Raw genomic sequence first — 24,924 nt, 5'->3', positions numbered from 1 at the left:
AAACGACCATGTAACGACCGCAAAAAAACGTTACACTACAGATATCGTTCACATTCCCACACGTATTATCGTTATCGTTCGCTTAAAAAAATCGTTAAGTGCTCGTTAACGAGCGGTCGTTGGAGCGAGTCTATGAACGACAATCGTTCTGTGAAATAGGGCTATAAGCTTTGAACATCAGCTACTGGTGGTAGATCCTGTTATTGACATTCTAGTGTCACCTTTCAATGTTAAAGCTAGGTTCACATCTGCATTGTTTTTTTCATTGATCTGTTCCGAAGAAGGAAAAAGGGAACTTTCAAATCCACTGCACGCTAAGACACCACCAATGCTTGATGGACCCTATTGACTTTAATTAGGACCATTGACCATCTGGTAGAGAGACATTTAATCATATAAATGGGTAAACAAAAACCTGCAACAGAGGCCATGGTTAGCTTCCATAGTCATGGGGCATTGAATACATGACATGTGCGGTCAGAAACATTTCACCAAATATACTGCACAGACAAATAATGCTATCATACAGAGATACAACAGTAATGCTTTTGTGTATCTACCAAAATACAATGTCAAAATGATCTTTTGCACCTGAATGTCCTTATATACAGGTGCCCAAAGCAGTCCAGAATATTCCATGTGTGGTATGACCAGTGATTTATAAATACCCAGGTCATTTTCACTGTACTTATTTCCACAGCCCAAGTGCATAACCTTAGATTTATCCACATTGAACGTTATTTGCCATTTCTCTGCCCAAGCCTCCAGCTTCCTAAAATTCCTTTAGTATCATCTAAAAATATGGAAGTTCTACTCTTTATCCCCTCTACACATATTAATAATTCTATTTAATAAACATATTAAATAGAAGTGGACCCAATATTGACCCCTGCGGTACCCCACTAATAACAAAGACCCAATCAGAGTATGTTCCATCAGTGACCACTCTGTTTTCTATCACTCAGCCAGTTACCTAGCTATTTAAATATATTTTCGCCCCATTCCCAGCACTCTGAATTTATAGACCAACCTTACATGTGGCACAGTATCACATGCCTTAAAAAGTCCAGATACACAACATCCACAGCTTCCCCCCAGGTCCAGTATATAACTGATCTCCTCATAGAAGCAAATCAGATTAGTTTGACTGGATTGATCCCTCATAAACCCCTGCTGGTGCTGCGTTATAAGATTATTTTCCATTAAGACACGCCAGTATAGAAACCTTTAACTACTTTACCCACAATAGATGTTTGACAAAGGGTCCTATTAGACAAAGTTATTTTTCGTTTTCTCCAATAAATCAGCGCAAATGACCTGAAATTGTTCACCATAATACACGAAATGATAGTGGTGAGTTACTATTGTAATTGCAAATGAGTACACGAACAGTGTTGGACTGGGGTACCTGGGGCCCACCAGAGGAAATGATCCTTGGGGCCCACCAAAGAAGAAAATCGGTAAAAAGTGACATACTGGCCCGGCCCTATCCTGGTTTCATCTGGATCTGCGACAACTCCCTTGTGAATGACATGTTTTCAGTCGAACTATACCTCTTAGAATAACCTACACTTGTGAAGCGTTAATGAAGGGTATGTTGGGAGTTCTAGTTTCAGACAGAACAAACCTTTAATAATTGATTGTTGTGCAGAAGCTTCTGGTGGCTGTAATCTGTTACAACCATCAGCCCTCAAGGTCCAGCACTATATGTCTCTACAGTGGCAGCTCATATGTACTACAACTCCCAGCATATCCTGAGGGATGTAGCATCAGTAAATGCTGGGAGTTGTAGTGCTTGCAGCTGTTGTACCTGGAGGATTCTTGGTATATTGTACACTGAATGCTTTGTGGGAGATCAGAATACATAGTTATATGGGGGCTCAGTGTGTGGAAGTGACCCCAGAACAGCACTAATATATATATTGTCACCATACTGTACCTCTCAACATACAATCACACTGTTACTGACCATATCATCCATCATCATACTACTACTCCTTCATCCTCCCACACCTCCATCATCATACTACCTCCTTCATCCTCTTGCTCCTCCATCGTCATACTACTACCCCTCTCATCCTTCTGCTCCTCCATCATACTACTGCCTCCTTCATCATCCTCCTGCACCTCCATCATACTACTACCCCATCATCATCATCATAATCATCATCATCCTACTACCCATTCATCTTTCTGCCCCTCCTTCATCATAATACTACGCCCTTTATCATCATACTACTACCCCCTCCATCCTCCTGCCCCTCAATCATATTACTACCCCTCCATCATCCTCCTACCCCATCATACTACTACCCCCTTCATCCTCCTGCCCCTCCATCATCCTCCTTCCCCCTTTATCCTCCTGTCCTTCCATTATCATAGTAGTACCCCTCTCATCCTTTTGCCCCTCATCAGCATACCAGTACCTCCCTTATTCTCCTGCCCCTCCATCTGTATTTAAAACAAAAACAGATATACTTACCTCACCTGTAAGGTTCCTCTAGTGCCCCAGGGACTCCTCTCCCTGCTTTGCTTGAGTGAGATCGCCATGCCGGAAGGGGGTGGGGCTTCCCGTACAGGGGCAGAGCTTCCCGGGACTACCCAGGGCATGGTTTTGCCAGGGCTGTCTCCTTTGAGTCAGGCAGACCTGGCAAAACCATGTATTTATCCTGCTGCAGCTGGGGACAGGCAGTGGGAGTGGGGGAGGGGCCTCCGGTGGCCCAGTCAGACACTGTACACGAACACTTGTAATAACAAACAAACTGTGTGTGAATACACCAATAGATTTGCGAATGAATAATGATGATTTTATGGTCAGCTTAAAAAGAGGCAAACACCACATGAACAAATTTTCGTTAGTAGTTTGATGGTTGCCTGCATACACACAGAAAATGTATCACTTAAATTCAAATACAACAATTTTTCACACAAGTATAGTTTCCAGCTTTTTGATCTTTTCTTCAATATTGGTACCAAGGGCGTAACTTACACTGTAGCAGCTTCTACGGGGCCCACCACATTAGGGGGCCAATCCCTGAAATACACTGGGCAATCTGAGTTATCAGCATAACACCAAGGGGGATGCCTACCATGGGGGACACTATGTACTGTGCGGGGTAGAATACTAAGGAAGATTCCTATTTTGGGGGACACTATCTACTGGGGGGGGGGGGGGGGGAAATACCATGCCTAACAAATGCTATGACATAGTAGTCAGACTAGTATTATGGTGGTTATCCTTTATTATTTGGCTAAAAGCTACATGTGAAGGGATCCAGAAATGTAAATGTGGATTATCTGTCCTGACAGCAGTTTGTGACATTCAGGACTATGGTACCCAAGCCGGATCAAGTGGGAGTTCCATGCCGTTAGCATCTATGCAACTTGGTCTAGGATTAACCACAAGGTTTTTGTGGAATTCCTTAGTGCTGTCAATATGGGGCCCTTATGCAGCCGCATGGCAGGATTGGAGGAACTTCTGTATTATGGCTGGAGGAGTAAGTAGCTTTAACTTAACGTTAAGTCTTTGATAGTTAAGGACTTTTCGTACATGGCCATTTAAAAAAATTTAGCGTGGTTGTCAGTGCCTTCTTGGCTTTTTTTCCTCAGTCAGTTTCTCAAAGATTATGAGAAGGATATGTTGCCAAGAGTTTTACAGAGGCCTATCACAGTTGACCTTAATCGAGGGTGCGTTTACATGTACTGATTGACAGCAGATCTGATGGCACAGACTTGCAGATTCAAAGCAAATCAAATCTGCGCCATCAAATCTGCTGCGGATCCTGTATGTGTGAACGTACCCTCAAACAACTTTTTCACTGACATTTTGTTGCTGCTCTACAGATCAGTGAATTTGTCCAAAAACAAAACTTCCCCTATCAGGTTTGTTTATGCTTAACGTTTATCTTCATTATCTGAATAATTTGTCAATTCTAAATAGTTTTTCCATAGTTTATTTAATAGTTAATAGTTTATTAATTCATATTAATAGTTTTCTGGGTTCTCTAGTTTGTTCTACGACCGATAATTGTCCCGTGGAATAGAAGGCAACGATCAGCAGACATCGTTCATGTCGGCTAATTGTTGCAGTCATTGGTCTTTCAACCATGTTGAAAAACAAACAACTGTGATAGCAGCGATCTGCTGTCGTAGCTCCGTGGAATAGGAGTGGTGGCAGCAGACCGCCACTATCTTTTATGGGCTGCCCCCGCACTCATCCGCTTGCTGCCGCCGCGTGTAGTAGCATTGGTAGCGAGCAGGGAACGAGGAGCAAACGAGTGCCAACAGCGCTCGTTTGCTCCTCACAGTCGGCCCGTGGAATAGGGCCTTTAGAGAAATCCATTCCTAGCACTGGTGGTCTGTCCTTCCACCATAGAGAGTTCGAGAGTTTTCTCCAAGGCCCCAAAAGGTCGAATGAGGTGCATCTGTCCAAAATGGGTTTGGATATCTTGAACTTGAAGTTTCCACACTTGACCCCTGGGGGCCAGACTGTCACTTTCAGGTTAACCAGGGGGTGCCTGGTTAAATACTTACGTCTCCGACTATTTTTAATGGGGCTCATTACTAGAGTATTAAGAAAAAAAAATACTCAAGTCTAGTAACTAGCATTTGAGCATTTTGATGCTTGCTCCTCTCTGATTGTCAGTCACTGCCAAATCATTGGAGCCCTCCTATATTTTATGATGCAGATTACCTTGTCACAGTCTGTAATAGTGGGGTTTATTCATCCAGATGATGGGGAGGACATGGGCCAACTGCACTTTGGCTGAGGTTTTTGAATGGTTCAGGAACTTTTAATGCGGTTTTATGTTTCTTTTATTGCCAGCTGCCTGTATAATTTCAGAATGCCATATTAAACAAACCGCAGCCGGTTTTAACCACATCTCGTCTGTTGTTATTTATTGGGGAATGGATGCTGCATTTTTTAACACAGTCTGGCACTATTACAGTGTGGCAATGCATGAGACAAGCCCTGGTAGGGAATGGCACCATTTTGCACTAATCAGTCATTTAAGTAACCAATTGATAAGCATCAATGTTTTATGTGGAAAGTCCCAGAGGACTGGAATACATTTTATGATATTAAAGGGAGAAAGATGTTGTGATACTCCGGTCACCACATAGTGCTCCTGGTCCTTCTGAAAACGGGACCGGACCCATAATATCTAGTACCATACCTGAAAAACAGAGGCAAGTCCTGAATGGACATAAAGCACAACCATGCAGGTAAAGCAAGGTGTCCTTCTATGGCTGGATTAAATTTTAATTCACCTTATTGCTAGGCTGAGTACTGAAGGTCAGCTATAAGAGGAATGCTTCAAGCCACCAATATTACGTGCTTAACACTGAAAAAAAAAAACACAAGCAGCACCAGGCCAGGGAACCATTCCTGGAGACATTGAAATTTACCTGCACGTCTCAGCTCCCACGGTATACAGTTAAATGTTTATATGGAAAATTAAGAAATGTGAGCTCCTAAACAGGCAGGGTGAAGCCCAGATATGTTATATGTCCACGAAATATAGAGATAAAACATATGTGTTTCCATTCTGAGATGCAATACCTGATAATGCAAGCCCAGTATCATTACAACATGATGACTTTATACCTGCATCAAATTTACAGAAATTCATCAATTCCCGACAATTTTTGACAAAAGTTTGACAGTAATGTAACGACAAATATTATACACTCATATTACCAACAAGACATCATGCATAGATGGCAATTGACATCATATTCAGACTAAACCTTTTATCTTAAAGGGGTATTTCAGAGAAACTTTTTTTTTTCCAAATAAACTAATGTCAGAAAGTAAAATGACCTCTGTTTACCCTTTCACAATCACCCACTGCCTTAATGGGCTGTGTTGGGGGTGGGGGAAGAGGTCAGAAAGGGTCCTTGGTTTGCAGGGAACTCCAGTCTGGTGTTGCCTAGAGCATCTGTGTCCGAGGTCCACGGCGCCTCTCTCCCCACCTCTTTCAGTCCCAGGGGTGTGCTGAAAGTGAGAGGAGGTGTTCCTAAAAATCGCTTCATTCCCAGGCTCATAGCGCTTTTATCCTTTGGTCTATGGGGCTGTGTAAGGTGTCTTTTTTTTCGCCATGATATGTTCTTTCTATCTGTACCTGGATTACGCATATACGACTTTTTGATCTCTTTTTATTACAATTTTTCTGGATTTGATGCGACCAAAAATGCGCAATTTTGCACTTTGGGATTTTTTTGCACTTACGCCATTTACCGTGTGAGATCAAGAATGTGATTAATTAATAGTTCGGGCGATTATGCACGGGGCGATAGCAAACCTGTTTATTTATTTATTTATTCCGGGGCGCTGACCCCGGAAGGGGTAAGACATGTGGATCGCTCCTCCGGGACGATCCTCCCCACTAAACACCAGGGAACGGCTGCATTCGGTAATCGGATGTAGCTTTCAACTTTGACAGCTGCATCCGATTACTGTATTAGCGGGCACGGCGATCGGACCATGCCCGCTAATACCTGCGGTCCCGGGCTACGAGCGGCACCCGGGACCGCGGTGGTTCAGAGCGGGGCGCCCCTCTGAACGTGGTGAGGCGGCCCTGGACGTACGGGTACGTCCAGGGTCGCCTAAGGGTTAAGGCCCTATTACACTAAACGATTATCTGCCGTATTCGGCCAATATACGTGCCATGTAAAAAAAGGCAACAATCAGTCGACATGAACGATGTCGGCTGATCGTTGCTGTCATTTGTCTTTCGGGCTGGGTTCACACTATGTATATTTGAGGCTGTATTTGGTCCTCATGTCAGGTCCTCATAGCAACCAAAACCGGGAGTGGATTGAAAACACAGAAAGGATCTGTTCACACAATGTTGAAATTGAGTGGATGGCCGCCATATAACAGTAAATAACGGCCATTATTTCAATACCACAGCCGTTGTTTTAAAATAACAGCAAATATTTGCCATTAAATGGCGGCCATCCACTCAATTACAACATTATGTGAACAGAGCCTTTCTGTGTTTTCAATCCACTCCTGGTTTTGGTTGCTATACAGCCTCACAAATACAGCCTCAAATATACATAGTGTGAACCCAGCCTAAATATGTTAAAAGACAAAACGATAGCAGCGAAAGGCTGCCATCGCTCCTTGGAATAGAAGCGGCGGCAGCGATCACCCGGGCAACCCCCCTCTGTACTCACCCACTCACTGCCACGCATGTATTAGTGCCGGCAGCAAGCGGGGAACGAGGAGCAAATGAGCGCCTAAAAAAGGGATTATCCAAATCAGATACACACAAAATATATCAGCTCCATTTACTTCAATGGAACCTAGATGCAAAAACCACACCTAAACCATGGACAGTAGTGGTGCCGTTTCTGGAAGAAAGGGGACGTATTTTTCTAAGCCTGAACAACCCCTTTAAAATGTGGAACCCTCAAAAAAGATTATATTATTTTAGTAGGGGATGCCCTTTTCCAGTCTGTCACTTAAAGGGGTAGTGCGGCGCTAACAAATTATTCACAAAACACACATTACAAAGTTATACAACTTTCTAATGTATGTTATGTATGTGAATGGCCCCCTTCCTCGTGTTCCCCGCCCCCCGCCCATGGACCCGGAAGTGTAGTGCATTATACATACCCGATTCGTGTCGACCTCCGTCCGCCGTCTTCTGACAGTGATGTAATCTTCGGGAGGCCGGCCGACCAGCTCCTGCTGTCCCTCATGCCGGCCCCCCCTCTGCCACGTCATAACTGCTCAGCCGCGATTGGCTGAGCATAACTGTGCTCAGCCAATCACGGCTGAGCATAACTGTGCTCAGCCAATCGCGGCTGAGCATAGTTATGACGCGGCAGAGGAGGGCCGCCATGAGAGGCGGCAGGAGCGGGGCGGCTGGCCTCCCGAAGATGACGTCTTTGACGAGGTCGGTCGACACGGATCAGGTATGTATAACGCACTAAACTTCCGGGTCTACGGGCGGGCGTCAGGGAACACAGGGAAGGGGGCCATTCACATACATAACATACATTAGAAAGTTGTATAACTTTGTAATGTGTGTTATTTTGTGAATAATATCAACTATAAAATATAAATATAACTTTAATATCAAACACTCAATTTAATGCTCAGCCTACCGCTTCTCTATGACCATAGTAAAACTTGGCATGGTTTGGCAATATTTGGTATGTAAATAAAAAATCTAGACCAGGACGTGCAGGGGCAGGGTGCCAACCTGTTACCTCAGCAAAATAACAGATAACGTCAGAACAGTAACTTGTTTTGGTGAGGGGGGCATCAGTGAAAACAGTGGAGATAAACATGATGCCAACTAAAAAAAAACAAAAACAAAACATATATTCTCACTTCTGCTAGTAAAAAAATAATCTGATTTGTTGTCATAGAAAGCATTTATCACCAGGCAGCACATCCCTAGCAACTAGCTAGACAAGGAAATGGGGTGGAGGTGGGAGTGAGGTGAGGCCTCCTGAGCTGACATTTAGGTGGATCAGTGCTATTCTGTGTAAGGCCTTTTCCCCATTCATTCCAACAATTTTCCATTCAGACTTCATGTGATGGTTAGTGAATTGGTAATAAACAGTCTGACAAAGCGGCGTCTGCCGCGAAACTGCGGTCACCCGATTCCAGCCTCCCCCGCTCCTCACATGCCTCAATAAAGCAGATAATCCACTCTGATATCACCTGGTGAGTGCCATCCATCATTCTATTTTTTGTTCTATATGATTGACTGTTTCGTGGATTGAGCAACACAAGAGGTGTATACCACAGGCTGTATCAGCTAAGTCTGAATAGTGCCCATAGGAGTGAGCAGTGCCGCCCTCTTTATCTAACGAGTGAATTGGTAAGTATATGCTTAAAAGGGGTACTCCAGCAAAAACATTTCTTTCAAATCAACTGGTGTCAAAAAGTTATATAGATTTGTAATTTACTTCTATTTAATAATCTCGAGTGATGAGCGAATACTGTTCGATCGAATAGATATTCGATCGAGTAGTGAGATATTCGAATATTCGAACGTATATCCCGCAAATGTTCGATATATATTTGATAAGCGTTCAAATCCCCCAGCTTCCGGTTTCACCCTCCAAGTGGTCGAATAGATATTTTTTCACTAATCAAATACTTGTTCCCATAGACTTAAATGGGATCAAATATTCGAATATTCGCGGTATATTCGTACGAATATCGAATATCTCACTATTCGCTCATCACTAATAATCTCTAGTATTTCCATAATTGTTAGCTGCTGTATGTCCTGCAGTAAATGTTTTATTTTCAGTCTGACACTGTTCTCCGCTGACATTTCTGGCAGAGACAGGAACTGTCCAGAGCAGGAGAGGTTTTCTATGGGGATTTGCTACTGCTCTAGACAGTTCCTGACATGGTCAGAAGTGTCAGCAGTGAGCACTGTTTCTAAATGTAAATAAAACAACATTTCCTGCAGGACATAAAGTAGCTTATAAGTATGGGAAGACTTGAGATTTTTTAAATAAAAGTAAATTTAATAAAAGTTACTGGAACATGTTCTTTTTTTCTAATCTGCTCTGATTGTAAGTTTAATTTTATTTGTAGTACGTAACTATGGGGGGATGCCATCTTGTCTGAGACGTTTTTAACAGCATATAGTGACATGCTTTACAGCAAGCCTCATGGACAAAGAACACAATCGGCATCCCAAGACCCTAAATTTTGTATGGGAAACAAATTTATGAGCATGCTCTGTGGGCTCACTCCACAGGAAAGGGGTGCTGTGTTGTAATAAATAGGAATAATTTTTAAACCTACCTTATATAACTTTCTGATGCCAATGGATTAAAAAACTATGTGACTGTGGGTTACCTCTCTAAAAACAAAGAGTTGGGCAGTGATTTTTTTTTTAATCAAGCCTGGACCTTATGTATATACTGGTATCACCTGTCACTGAACTCCTGTCTGTGTTGATAAGGAGAATGCAGAGAGGCTGAAAACACAAAAGATAGGCGCTCCCTGGGTGAATCGATTTCGTCACATATGCATGAAAGTGATTAGGAATGTGCTCACCTGGTAGGGTTGTACTGAGAGCACAACACCTGTATACGTATGAAATGGAAAGAAGACCTCAATGCTGCCACTCCAGGAGCCCAGGACAGGGTGCCTCACGTCAGGGGTATCAGGATGCAGTAAGCCGTGCAGAGAAAGGAGTGTGACGCCGAGGGTACACACTTCCACAATGGAGTATTCGTGGCGCAGGGAGGTCTCAGGACACGTAGATATTAAAAGATATTTAATCGCATAGTAGGTAACGCGTTTCAAGGCTTCGGAGCCTCTTTTTCAAGCCGAGAGAATTATGCATCTTTCATGCATAATTCTCTCGGCTTGAAAAAGAGGCTCCGAAGCCTTGAAACACGTTGCCTACTATGCGATTAAATATCTTTTAATATCTACGTGTCCTGAGACCTCCCTGCGCCACGAATACTCCATTGTGGAAGTGTGTACCCTCGGCGTCACACTCCTTTCTCTGCACGGCTTACTGCGTGTTGATAAGGAGGACATTGCTGGCATATGGTCTGCATAGATTAGGGTATCTCAGTTTAGGCTGGGTTTACACACACACACACACACACACACACACATATAATTGACCAATTTATGATAGATTAAGCCAAAGCCAGGAATGGATTTGAAAAGGAGAAATCTGTCTTTTTTTTTTTTTTTTTTTTATAATACTGATATTACAAATTATCATCTTAAACAGCCGAAGGCGGTAAAACACACAACCTTTTGGATCACATTGCAAATTGGAATCATACAAAAGATGTATAAGAATCGACAGAGTAAAGTGCTATAAACATAAACTCCCCCCCCCCCCCCCCCTCCTCAGTCTGAGGAATATGAAACATAATTGACAGAGGATCTAGTGAGATCATAAAATTCAGCTTGGTAGCAATGAGCTCCTTTATTTTTATCCAATAAAGTCTTGTGATGGGACAGAGAACCAGACCATGTACTAGATCTGTGCCCCGTGTATTACAATTAGGACAGGCCTCGACGCGATCTGGCTTTTCTGGAGTTCTAGGGAGAGTGAAGCCATATGTGGCATTGTGTATAATTTTAAATTGGGTTTCTCTCCACGTTTCGTTAATAATGGCCTTACGTACCGAGGCCATCCCATCTAGTATGGGCTTAGTAAGGTTGTCTCGTTGGAAATAGGTCTCCCAGTGCCGAAACACTGTGAGAGCCTGTTGCTGCGAAGCCTGTCTCCTCAATGTCCATGACAAATAGGAGAGAGAATGAATCGGGATCTCCACCTGTATCAAGTCATCGAGAAAGGAAGGCTGGCATAACTGTTTTGGGTGGTTCAGTCGAGACCTTAGGAATGTCCTCACTTGATTATACCGCTGACCATGAACTGACCAAGAACTGACCATGGTGCAAACCATGAGTAGATTGTAATTCACTGAATGTGATATACCGATGCTCGGTGTTATGTAAAACATGGTGCACTGATACAATCCCTTTATCCTTCCATTTATGGTACAGTCTACCCCGTTTCAGGTTGTAACTCGGGATGGGACCATAATGGCATTCCCCTCCCGATTGTAAATGGAAGCCCTACATCCCTCAGGCTGGATTTCAAGGCTATTATCGTGTCTCGAAGCAGCACGCTCCTCTTAATTGTAGAAGAAATGACTGGCAATTTAGTGTAAAGTAGCGCCTTTAAGGGCCATGGGGCTGCCAGTGCCGCTTCAAGGCTTATATTTGAATAGCGTTCTCCCCCCCCCCCCCCCCTCATCCAGTCCACTCCATGGCGAAGAAGACACACCAAATTATATCTACGGGTATCCGGGAAATTAATTCCACCCTGGTCACGAATAACTGCAATTTCCGCATGGCGTTACGGGGGCATTTGCCATTCCAAATAAATCTTAGAAAGGCAGTGTTTAGTCTACGCACATCATCATGCTTCAGTAATACCGGGAAGGTTTGCATAGGATACAGTAAACGTGAGAATGCCATCATTTTCATTAGGTGGCATCTCGCCAATAATAGTAAAGGAAGTTCGTGCCATTTATCTAAAGATTGTATTATAGACTGGATGAGTGGAGGGAAATTGAGTCCGTAAAGGGTGCCCGGGCTAAAGCCTACCTGTACCCCTAGATACCGTAAATTTGTGCACGATATGGTCACAGGAGTACTGAGTGTGTGTTGAAACATTCTTGAGGAGCCACCCCGCAGATCCAATAGTGTGTTTTTAGAGATATTTACCCGGAAACCCGATTTAATACCAAAGTCTAGCAAGCAGTCAAATACTTTAGATAAATCCCTATCCGGCCTCTCCAGAAAAAACAGATCATCCGCAAATAATGCGGTTCTGACAGGGATGCCCACCACCAACTCCCCCTCCACTGTGTCAGGACGGTCTAAAACCCGGGAGAGGGGTTCGATAGCTAGTTTGAAAAGTAGAGGAGATAGTGGGCATCCCTGCCTAGTGCCCTTCCCTGGGGAGAAAGGGGAGGACAAAAATCCTGGCGTTCCTATCCTTGCTTGAGGGGCAGAGTATATTGATTGAAGGTAGGACATGATAGGTCCCTCAACCCCATCTCTTCCATCACCTCCCGCACCCACTCCCACCGCACATTATCGAACGATTTCTCTGCATCAATTGATAATATGGCGGGGGAGAGGTGCAGGTCCGGGCGTAGCTGTACCTCGTCCAGCACTCCTATGACTTTTCTGAGGTTGGTCAGGGCCGATCGTCCCTGGACGAAACCCACTAGGGAAGGTGAAATAAGACGTGGAAGGATCTGAGCTAACCTCTCAGCCATAATTTTGGACACAATTTTAAGATCTATGTTAATCAGTGATATCGGTCTGTACCCACCTGGGGACGACAGGTCTTTCCCAGGTTTGGGGAGGACTTTGATAATGGTGGTGTTCATGTCCCTGGAGACAACAGAAACCGACAGGTAAGAATTATACAAGGAAAGAAGGGCCGGACCACCCTAGTCTATTATAAGTTTATAAAGTCTCCAGTGTATCTGTCCAGGCCCGGAGATTTGTTTGGTTTTAGATTCTTAACCGTGCCTCTTATTTCTTCTAGTGTGATGGGTGCATTAAGAAGGTCCCTTTCTTCGTCAGTGAGGGAGGGGAGAGCAGAGTCCCTAAGCCAGTCTCTCTGTTGCTCACTAGTTGGGGGCGAGTCAGAGTAGAGTTGCGCGTAAAAGTCTCTAAGAATGGTATTAACTTTGCAGGGTGACGATGCAACTCGCCTTTATTATCCTTAAGGGCTTGAATGTGGTGTAGTGAATGTGGACCCCTTTGCTAGTTTTTGCTAGGAGACGCCCTGGTTTGTTTTCCAAACCTAAAAAAAGAGTCGCCTCGAATTGGGAGCGGTATATGTTTTCTCTCTGTTCTAGCCAGTGTTCATAGGCTGCCTTCGCTGACTGCCAACTAGCCTTGTTTTCCAGCGTCAGTGATGAAATAAAAGACGTATAGGCTGCGCGTAGGTGGTTGCTGTGTTGAGTTGTGTTGCAATTTTCTTTTTCAGTATGCCATGATCCTCCCTCTTAGCACTGATTTCGCCGCATCCCAGCTGGGGAGCAGGTGCATGGATGGAGTTATCTGCGGCATACTCTAGCCACCACCCCTTCAGGAAGGCTTTAAAGTTTTCATCCCTGGCTTGTCCATTAGGGAACCTCCACAAGAAATCTGTTCCCCTAGGGAACTTGTCGTGTAATTGTAGGACTACCGGGGTATGATCTGAGATAAGTAAGTCCTCAATTGTCGCTTGATCTATGCGGGAAAGTAGAGAGGAAGAAACAAATAAATGGTCTATCCTGGACAAGTACGTGTGGGGATGTGAATAGTGCGTGTATTCCCGTGCGTCAGGATTATCACTCCTGCACGCATCTGTCAACCCCAACAGTGAGGCCCAGTCAGGTAATGTCTGATCTCTACTTCTAGGGGCGGACGACTCACCCTTACTCGTTTTCCTATCCTCTGAATGGTGCATTACCGCGTTGAAGTGGCCTCCCACTCAGGGGCGTAACTAGAACTGGCTGGGCCCCATAGCAAACTTTTGATTGGCCCGTTCCCTCATACAGGCTTCCACCTGCAAGTTACCCCCCCCCCCCCCATGTGGGCAATTTCATGTAAGTAACCCCCCTCCCCCCATGTGGCAAACCCATGCATGCCAATTCCCCCCCCCCCTTCCAATGTAGGCAATCCCATGTAAATTAACCTCTGCTCTCCCATGTAGGCAATCCTGTTAGTCAACACCCCCCCCCCCCATGCAAGCAATCCCATGTAAGTTAACCCCCTCTCTCCTGTGTAGGCAATCCTGCTAGTTAACCGCCCCATGTAGGCAATCCCATGTAAATCCCCCCCCCTCATGTAGGCAATCTCATGTAAATTACCCCCCCCCATGAAGGCAGTCCCATGTCAGTTACCAAATTACCCCCCCCCCCCCCCCATGTAGGCAATTCCATGTAAATCCCCCCTTCCTATGTAGGCAATCCCATGTAAGTCCCCCCTTCCTATGTAGGCAATCCCATGTAAATCTTCCCCTTCCTATGTAGGCAAACGCATGTAAATCCCCCCTTCCTATCTAGGCAATCCCATGTAAATTTCACCCCTGCCCCCCATGCAGACAATCCGATGTAATTAACCCCCTCCCAATGACGCTATCCTCCTGCTCCTCCTCCCCTTCCCCATGTCAGCATCCTCATGTTTGAAAAAAAAAAAAGAAAAAAGTTTACTCACCTAACTGCAGCAGCAGCAGCGTCTCCTTCGTCCTGCTCTCAGAGTATGAGTGACGTCACTCAGGCTCCGGAGCGCTGGGGAGGAAGAGAGGCCTCTTGTGACCGGAGGCAGAATGCTGCTTACGGACATAAGAGTGATTGGCAGGGTCGGGAGCCAATGGCTCCTGACCTTGTCAATCACGGGTCGGCATTTAACTGCGAGCGTTCACCTGGAGTGCACGCAGTTAAAGTGACAGGTCCGGGACACCATTTGCAGCACCCGGCAGGCTCGGGAGGCCGCCGGATGCTACAAATGATGAGATCTCAGGGGGCCCGGCTCCCCCGGGCCCCCCGATGCAGCGGGCCCCGTAGCGGCGGCTACGGCTGCTACGACGGTAGTTCCGCCTTTGCTCCCACTATTACATTCACCACCGTACTAAGCAGTCTGGAAGCTAGTGAGGAAAAGAAAGTTTAGTTAGCATCATTAGGACCGTATACATTTACCAGTAACACCTCCTCAGCTGGGAGTTTTGATGTGAACAGAGCAGCATCTCCCCGCCTCATCCGCTCAAGTATCCACTGTTTCATGGTTATAAGATTTGTGGAATAAGGTGATTATGGTCTTGAGCTGGGGACCCCATTACCTCTCCCACCCAATGCTTACGTAACCTACAGCTTGATCTAGATGAGTCTCCTGAAGAAACACTGTCTGGGGATAGCTTTTTTAAATGTCTCAACACCATGTAACGTTTGTGCGGGGACCTAAGCCCTTACACATTCCAAGATATAATGCATACCATTAATGTGTACTAGAGAAAGATAAGAAAAAAAAAAAGATTCCATACCCATTTCTGAAGGCCGTGAGCAAGTCCCTCCCACCCCCAAACAAACACGAAACTAAACAAAACTGAGCATAACTGAACCAATGGCCACAACCAAGAAAAAGGGGCAGTACCCAGTCTCTCAGTTTCCTTAGGCCTACGGACTTCACTTTTTTCCATATGAAGATTCCCCCTAACACAATTAGACAACCGCGACCCCCTGAGCCGCAGAGAGCCCCATATAACTGATAGGAGGTGCGCCAGATAAAGAAGGGTGGTGAATTGGAGAGGGAGAGGGAGAGGAGGGGAGGAAGTACCAAGAGGCGAGAGGAAGGGGAAGGTAGGTGGGAGTAGAGTTATGGTAGAAAAGGAGATTTGGGGGGGGGGGGGGGGAGGTTAGAATCAAGGGCACAGGGGTTGGGGAGAAGGTGCCAACGATGGCAATGGGTTGATAGTAAGGCAGCAGGTAAGTTCTCATGAAGGTACACCCACTCCGGGATCAACGTCTTTGATGCACACAAATCAGTAACTGCACTGGATGTGCCACTCAGGCTGTTGTCTCCGAGGACCTGCGGACACGTTGTTCCTTAGGTAGCGTGTCCCCCGGCCGTAGGTCTGCAGATCTGGAGGATGAAGCCTCTCCATCACACAAGGATGACTGTCTTTTCCTGGCCGGCGAGAGGAGACTTCTACTGGATGAATCCGACCAAGATCAGGGCGAGTGATCAGTACTCTGACCCAGGTACTCCTTAAGAGAATCTTCCGCGTTTGTGTATGTGGACATAGAGCCGTCCTGATGAAATACTTTGCGGATGGCAGGGTAGATCAATGCGAAGCGAATTTGGCGTTGAAAAAGTGATGTGCATATGGGAGAGAGTAGCTTCCTGCGTCTCGTGACCTCCACCGAGAAGTCCCCAAACACTAGGAATCAGTGCCCCTCTAACTCCAGGGGCTCGCTCCTGGCTCCGAAAGCCCTCTGCAGTGCCACTTTATCGGTCAAGGTACTTGACAATAGTTTGTCTTGGTCTGTCCCTCTTTGCTAAGCCTGCAGGTATCCCCTTGTCCTGGGCAGAGATCAGGGCCGATCCTATGGGCTCTTTCAACTTTACAGGGGTGAGGCAGCTCCAGCAGAGAAGGCAGTGTGACTTAACACAATTTCATCAGGTCTTTCTGCTTGTACGATTCGGGGACACCTATGAATCGGAGATTGTTTCTCCTCGACCTGTTTTCAAGGTCTTCTACTTTGTCCCATAGACGCCTATTCTCTGATTCTAGATCTTGCATGCGGACAGGCATGTTAGAATCTCTGTCTTCCAGCACTGACACGCGCTCCTCCACAGCGCCCAGCCTCGCTCCTTGTGCTGCGACTTGCTTTTGCACTTGTCTGAGGGTGGATTTCACTGCCGCCGATACGGTGTCTTGTAGCCCCGGCGCTATGCGTTTAGCTACTTCGAGGGCTAGAATGGCATAATCAAAGCCGCAATCCTCTGTCTCCTCCTCCCCTCCCAAGGACCTGTGGTCTGACCTTTCATAGGAGATTGCCCGGGCTACGGTGAGAGGCGCCGCCATATTGTTCTCCCCACTGACCGCCCTCTTCATCCTGCCGCGGCTCCCAGACTTGCCTGGCTTGCCCTTTTTTGTATATATCGGTCCATGGCACTGCCCGGGACTCTGGTGGCAAGTCCCGTGGCAGTGGACAAATTTGCGGGTGAGCGGGCAGCAGATCAGGGGACTCTCTCAGCGGAGCAAAGTGTCGGCGCGTCCTCCTCACATGGCGCCGGAACCTGAAAGTCTCCTCAGTCTTTCCTTTATGGCCTATTCTCTTTTTAAAGTCTGTTTCTAGTTTTGGCTTCAAAAATCTGTCAGATAAATTGGTCAATTATCTAGGTGTGTTAACACAGCCTTAAGCCCATATTACACGTAGCGATTATCGTTAAAAGATTTGCTATAACGATTGATCGCTAGTGAAAACTAGTGATTTTGTTGCAAACAATTACATTCACCAATTTAGGTTATAAACAATAATTTTTACAGCATTATATGGTTGCTAATCGTTACCCAGGACAACCTATACAACATGTTTTATCGGTGAACGATTTATTGATATGCAAACGATCGTCAATCAACAATAATTGTTCAACAGGTTGAAAGGCAAAAATTAACGATTTTTATTCCTCGTTTTATTACAAGGACAGATAATTGATCATTATAGCGAATTTTTAAGCGAATTTTTAAACGATAAACCACTTAAGATTTTACAAAGAAATTTATGGAGAAAATTTAAGTCACAAAAAATTTACTTAAGGGTGCATTCACACCTACAGCAGATCTGCAGCAGATTTGATATTGTGTTCAGTTATTTAAATGAAATCTGCTGCGGATCCGGTAAGTGTGAACGTACCCTAAATATGTTTACCATAAAAACTTTAAACAATAGGTCAACTTCTCATGACACATTTTCATTAAAAAAAAAAGCTTTCAGTGCTTACATTTCCCTGTTCGCTACAAGTGTGCGCAACAGTTATATGTAGGGCTTCAACATTCGTTGGGAGAAAGAAAGGTCACAAATTTTTGACCAATGCCGCAATTTTCAATAATTTGACAAACACAGCCATCCGTGTGTGCTTAATAAATTCTCCACTACAACATTAGGTAAGTTTGAAATTGGTAAAGCTAATGATGGCTAAACTCCTGTCCTCCGCCCTATCCCTATGTGCAGGAAAGTTTAACACGGCCAAGTGTTCCTGTTTTTTCTTTCTTTAGTGAGGGTGAAGGTTAATGGCTAACTGGTGTCAGAAAGTTATACAGATTTGTTAATTATGTCTGTTTAAAAATCCCAAGTCTTCTAGTTAGAGATGAGCGAATTTACACTAATACCGCAGCAAATTGCTTCCTTATTTCTGAAATCTGCTCATCAGCCTGCTGCCTTCTAAGTGACTGCTGCTCCTCCTCGGGTGCTAGGAAAAGAAAATTCGCTCATCTCTACTCCCAGTACTTATCAGTTGCTTTATAACCTGCAGAAGTGGTGTATTCTTTCCAATTTGATATCGTGCTCTCTGCTTCCACCTCTTTCCTTGACAGGAATTGTTCAGAGCAGTAGCAAACTGCTCTGGACAGTTCCTGACAGACAGTGGTGGCAGCAGAGAGCACTTTGTCATAGCAAATCACTGGAGTAGTTATTTCCTATGGCCATCGGGATCGGTGCGTAGATGAGCTGGCGGCCAGATCTCCACAGCAGGACTGACACAAAGAGCAAGACACGCAGAAGCAGGTACGCATGCAGGGCCCTGTCCAGGGGTGGGATGGCTGCCCGGGGAGACAAGTTCCCTTTAAAAACTGTATGACTGTGGCTTCTCAAAACAAAAAGTCGGGCAGTGATTTTCTATCACCTTATCTCCACTGACATATGTAAGTGGACGTTTGGGAGAAACCCATACGCTATATATTCATGTGGAGCTTAAGACCATTTCCTTTTGTTCCCTGAATGTAACCTGCAGCCAGTAGTGGATTATAATAGGGGCGTTTCGGGCGGCAGCCCGGGGCCCTGAGCTCCTAGTGGGCCCAGGACCACCCAAAAAGACTTATACTTTCAGTGGTGTACTGTCTCCTGGCTACACTTCAGCCATGATTTACAAAAAAAAAAAAAAAAAAAAATCAGTTTTTTTTTTAATGGCAATTTTGCACAAATCAGGACATTATGACATTATCTGTCCTGTACTATGAACGCCAGGCTAGTGCTGCCATAGTTACAGTGTGGTGGTGGGGGGGGGGCAGGCTTGGTGAACAGCCCGGGGCCTATGGTAAAGTTAATCCGCCCCTGCCTGCAGCCCAGCAGGCATTGCAGCCACAGAGTCAGATCAGTAGCCTATTGCTTTAGCATATCTTTAGCCTACAATGGTCAGCTTCTAGCCACATAAGTTTACACCCCATTACACTCACACAAACAAATGCTTATTGAAAAACCATCAATAAATAATCAATAATGAAATAGTGGAAAAGTCCTTTAAGCAAACATGAGATGAGATCCATAGACTTATATTGGGGTTTTGTGCAGCAAGATGGGGCGTGGCTTTCTTCCCCCTACTTCTAACAAACTTTGGAGTTCCAAATACTCAGACCACAACCAATCAGAACCTTTGACTAACTAATGACAACAAGAACACATTAAGCGTCGATACAGCCGTATATTTATTACATGTTGTTTCTCTCAGTGACTAAATCTATACCCGGAGATAGAGCTATACATAAACATACTGTAAATGGTTAACAGTCTCTGATGACTTGAGACATGATTCATTCACTAGATTAACAGGTAGTAAAAGGTCTGATAACCTGGCATGAGAAATGTGCGTTTTCTCCCCAGATGTCACCCTATGTTTACTGTAAACTGACAAGCCTACCCGCAGCACGTGTACTGGAGGTATACCTGCACCCACAGGGCAAAAAAGAGCTCAGGTTACACCAACGTTCACTTCTGTCCTCATTGCAGCAGCTATGAAGGCGTTCATCCTTCCCTTCCAACCTCTAAGGGTCCTATTAGATGAAGCGATTGTTAACAATTAGCAATTAACGATAAACGATGGCAACCGAGATTGTTTATCGTTAACCTGAAATCGTTCACCATATTACACGGAACGATAGTAGTTTACTCCATCCAATCCCAGCAAAAAAAACTATATGGAACTACACTGAATGATAAGTGAATGACTGCGGAACTACAGCAAAGGATTACGATGGTTTTAGGGCCGTATTACACCAGACAATTATTAGAAAAAACGTTAAAGCGTTCGGATTTAAACAGTAATTGTTATGTGTATTAGCAATTAAACGACTGTTTGATAGAATCTGGACCTATTTTCATGATTATTCACAAAACATTCGAACATCGTTTAGGGTAAAAACACGTTTGGTCGTTCCCTGGTGTATCAGCCAGGAAAGGACGAGCACAAGAACAACCCTAAGTAAACAATCATCGTCATTTGTAATAGGGTGAACGATTTAAGACTGTTTATCATAGTGGTCTGTACCCAAAATCTGCCCTCATTGTACCTTCAGATAGCTGCTTTTAATCCAATATCTGTCCTTGGGTCCGTTCGGCAGGTGATGCAGTTATTATCCTAAAAACAACTTTTAAACTTGCAGCCCTGTGTTAAATTGCCGTGGCCTAGAGGGTCTATGCCCTAACATTGCACCACCTCTCCGTCCCTCCTCCCCACCCTCTTCAACGTTAGGAATAGCCCTGGCAGAATTTCTTCTATTCCTCACCTCACTGAACACGTGCCCAAACGATCCAACTCATGTGAAGTATACACACAGAATACCTGACTGGAGGATTCCTGATGATGAGGGCGTGGAGGAGGGACGGAGAAGTGATACCAGTCTAATGCATAGACACTCTAGGCCACGTCAATTTAACACAGGGCTGCAAGTTTAAAAGTTGTTCTTTAACACAATAACTGCATCTCCTGCCGAACAGACCCCAAGACAAATCTTGGATTAAAAGCAGCTATACGAAGGTACAAGTGGTTTGGGGGGGGGGGGGGTCAGATTGTGTGTACAGAGTCGCTTTAAATTCGAAAGATATAATGATTTTCACACGATAATTGCCCCAACTAATAGGGCCCTAAGCCAAGTAAATGTTCCTCATGTAAAGGACTAGTGATATGTCCCCTTTAAAGTGAATGTACCATCAGGCCCAGGCTGAAGCACTGGAAGTGGGCCAACCCACCCCCCCAGTGGGAGGAACCCCCCGTCCCTCTATGACACAGCTCCATTAGAATCAATGGAGCCGCATCATAGAGGGGTGGGGCTTTCCTCCCACTGGGGCTGGGTCAGCCCGCGTCCAGTGCTTCAGCCAGGGCCTGATGGTACATTCACTTTAAAGGAGCATTTCCACCTTGACACTTATGGCATATCTATAAATGTCTAACTGATGAGGTTCCCATCTCGAGGTGGAGGACCTCCTAACCTCTGTATAATTCCCTAATATTACTGGGAGTTATGTAAAATGCTTATCAATCTGTGGGAAAAACAAAAGAAAAAAAAAAAACCTTGGCCATTCTCAGTTTCAGCTGATCAACTTAAGTGTATTATGGAGGCCAGAGGGGAGACCCTTAATCTCAAGATGGAAATTCTGTGGATATGCCATATCAATGTATGATGAGTCAGTCTATCCAAATCTGGCGTGTAAAGAACCCCAGAACTCTACATTTCCCATCATTAAATAATCTAAAAAAACAATTCAACTTTATCGAGGTAACATTTGAAACAAAAGGATTCTGACCTTTCTGGCAGTGACGAGACGTCCAGCACCGAGGTTCATGTACTCCACTTAGTACTGTCTTCACACATGAGGATTTTAGGACACCAGGACATACATCCGTACATTCTTCTACGGGTTTGTTCCCAACAATGTAGTGGTTATCTACTGTGTCCAACAACAGTGACCAGTCTATAGTGGAGATGTGACAGAGCTCCTGGTTACGCTCAATACGGACTGCACCTCGTAGTATGTTGGTGAGACTGTGAAGTCCTATGTCCCGCAAGTGAGGCATCTCAAAGATAACCAGGGAGTAGTGGAAGAACAAATCAGTACCACGGATCACAGAGAGGTTAGGAAAGAGTTCCTGAAGACTTTCTAAGCCATAGACACGAAATAGGAGAAGATACTCTGTGATCATGGTCAAACGAGGGAAACTCAGGCCTCGGAAATCTTCAGGCTTGGTGCCAAACATAAGCAATATCTGTAAGTTACCTTGGATGACCGTACAGTTCTCCAACTTATGGAGCTGGCTCACATCACTCCGGATATCCATGCTGCCACAAACTAGAGGACAAAGGAAAATCAGTTAGGAAATAAACATATCAGGCATAATCCCATATTAGTTGTATAGAGCCACAATAATAAATTTAAAATATTTAAGTTCATTTATACAATACCAATGAATTCTGCAGCACTTTTACAAATTTTGGGGGTATGTATATAGACATAACAGAATGGGGGCCCTGCTAGCAAGAACATAAAAGTCTATGGGGCCCTACCATCTTTGGACTCCTGTGGTTTCCTAAGGAGATATTTGTTAATGGGTATTACATGCTCCACCAGCTGCCATATTATTGAGATGCCATATTATTGAGGCATTATTTTTTAAGTAGCATTTTATTCTTTATACATTGTAGTGGCCCTTTTCACACAGGCGGAAATTCTTAGCAGAACTCACGCCGCGCACTCCACTTGGAATCCCGCTTGCCTCACTGCCTCAAATGTTATGTCTAGCTTGCCTCGCTTAAGACATAACATTGAGACAGTGAGGCAGACTGATTCCAAATGGAGTTGGCAGCACGAGTTCCGCTTGGAATTTGCCTGCTTTGCTTAGTGTGAATGGGCACTAATTTGGCAAAGCATGATGACTGGAGAAGATAGACCAAACTGAATGTTTCTCACGGAGGAGAGCATCATAGCATGATATATAAAGACTTATAGATCTTTTATGCTCCACTTGGATTTCTGGAAACACTTTTTTTTTTTCTCTTAAGACAGATAAACACATAAGTATGGCAATGTTCATACAGGCCAAGAAATGTCTGTGTAAAGCGCCTCCACTCAGGGGACTGGCCCTGTAGCTCCCATTGACTTTAGCACTGTACTTTTCAGCATGTCTCCTCCACTACCATTGAAGTCAATTTTTAGTAGCGATACATGTTTTGGACACAAAAAAATAGTGAGTTTTCCGTGTTTAAGGGAATGTTATTGGTGAATAGGTTGCCTACAATAGCTTCTACAATACAGATCAACAATGAAGGAAAATGTTGCACTGCAGTTCTGTGCCATAGGTTTGAATCCTTCTGTGGAGTTTTGGGTCACATATAGTGTTGAGCAGACTTGCTGAACCAGCCGGGTTTGTCAACTCCATCCAAACACCCATCATTTGACTACTGGCAGCTGGTGAAGTTGGATTCCACTCTAGGGAGTCCTGGAAAACATGGATACAGCCATAGGCCACATAATAATCAAAAGATCTTCGCGTAAAGTCCTGGCTAGTGGGCCTACAAGGGCCTGAAAGCCTACTTATGCAGATAGTGAACAGGTTAATTTACGAAGGGAGATGGGAAGGGAAGCCAAGCGACGCCAGGATGAGAGAAGAAAGGAGGAGGAAAAGAGATCATGCTGTAGATATTGCCAGTAGGGAAGATGCTAAGCCAAAGTGAAAAGTTGTAGAGGAAGCAAATTCCTCCCAGGGAAGCCATAGAAGTGCGTTAGGTAACCGAGTGGAATGCAATTTTGCCTTCAGTTCTTCTATATGGCGTATATGCAACACCTTTTTAAGCTAATCAGGGACCCTTGGAGGAGTAGGCGATTTCCATCTCCTGGTTATGACCATATGGGCTGCTATAAGAAGGCGGAGTACTCTCTTTTTATGATAGCGTATGTCACCTGGTAACATTAGCACTGCCGGATCATCTGGCAATTTAACGCCTATAATGGTCTGAGATGGTCTGAGATAATTAAATCACCTTCTTCCAAAAGCCTCTGATAGCCTCTGATTCACTTATATATAAGCAAGACCTCGTCTTGGAGCAGGTCTAAAGTTACACAAAGCTCAAAAGGCAGGTACAAAGCACAAAGTCTGTGAAGATTTCCGTATCTTGGAAGCATCATAGATATTTTTTCGCTGTTGGTACTGCAGGGTAGCACCTGGGGTGCAGGTAGGCTCAGGTACCAATGAGGTAGATGACATGGTGGAATCTTAGGGGCCTGGATGAAAGCTATTGTAATAAACCATTAACTGATAGTCCAGGGTAAAACCTGGTTTAGACGTAATGGGCATCATTGGTTAAGTAACAAAAAAGAAAAAAAAAAAAAAAGCTACTTCTAAACACCACACCTGTCCTCATGCTGTGTGTGGTATTGCATTGTTTCTGGGCAATGTTTCTACATGTTGGGCTTTTTTCTAAGTGGCATGTGACTGTATCCTACAGTAACTTACAATATTTATGTTATAAAAATGATCAATGGGCCCTACCACGCCTGAGAACGAGGAGTCATGTCAGAAGATCACACTGGTGGAGTCTGTGAGCTCAGACATCCACTGTTGCAGTATTATAAGTAACAGAAAAACCTCAAAGCAGCGTACAAATTAAAAAAAAAAAAAAAAAATTGGTTGCCCTAACAAACAGCCCTTCAACCTGAAGTGGTGGCTGCCCGTGTTCCGTTGAGACATTATTAAAATACCATTTTTGACTGGCTTGAGTGCAAGTAAGAAAAATAATGAACATTGTCTAATATTCTAGGCTCTTAATAATATGAAGTTAAGGATTTTTGCTTATGTAGACTGAATTAAACGGCAACACACAGAGCAGCACGTCTGCATTCCTCGTA

At 44.5% G+C, this 24,924-nt stretch overlaps 1 pseudogene; it reads right to left on the bottom strand.

The window, feature by feature from the left end:
• Positions 1 to 24,924, bottom strand: part of LOC138774696 (insulin receptor-related protein-like) — a 40,397-nt pseudogene that overhangs the window by 11,294 nt on the left and 4,179 nt on the right.

This window comes from Dendropsophus ebraccatus, unplaced genomic scaffold, assembly GCF_027789765.1.
Source record: "Dendropsophus ebraccatus isolate aDenEbr1 unplaced genomic scaffold, aDenEbr1.pat pat_scaffold_1045_ctg1, whole genome shotgun sequence".
NCBI lineage: Eukaryota > Metazoa > Chordata > Amphibia > Anura > Hylidae > Dendropsophus > Dendropsophus ebraccatus.
This window is presented reverse-complemented; position numbering and strand designations above follow the sequence as displayed.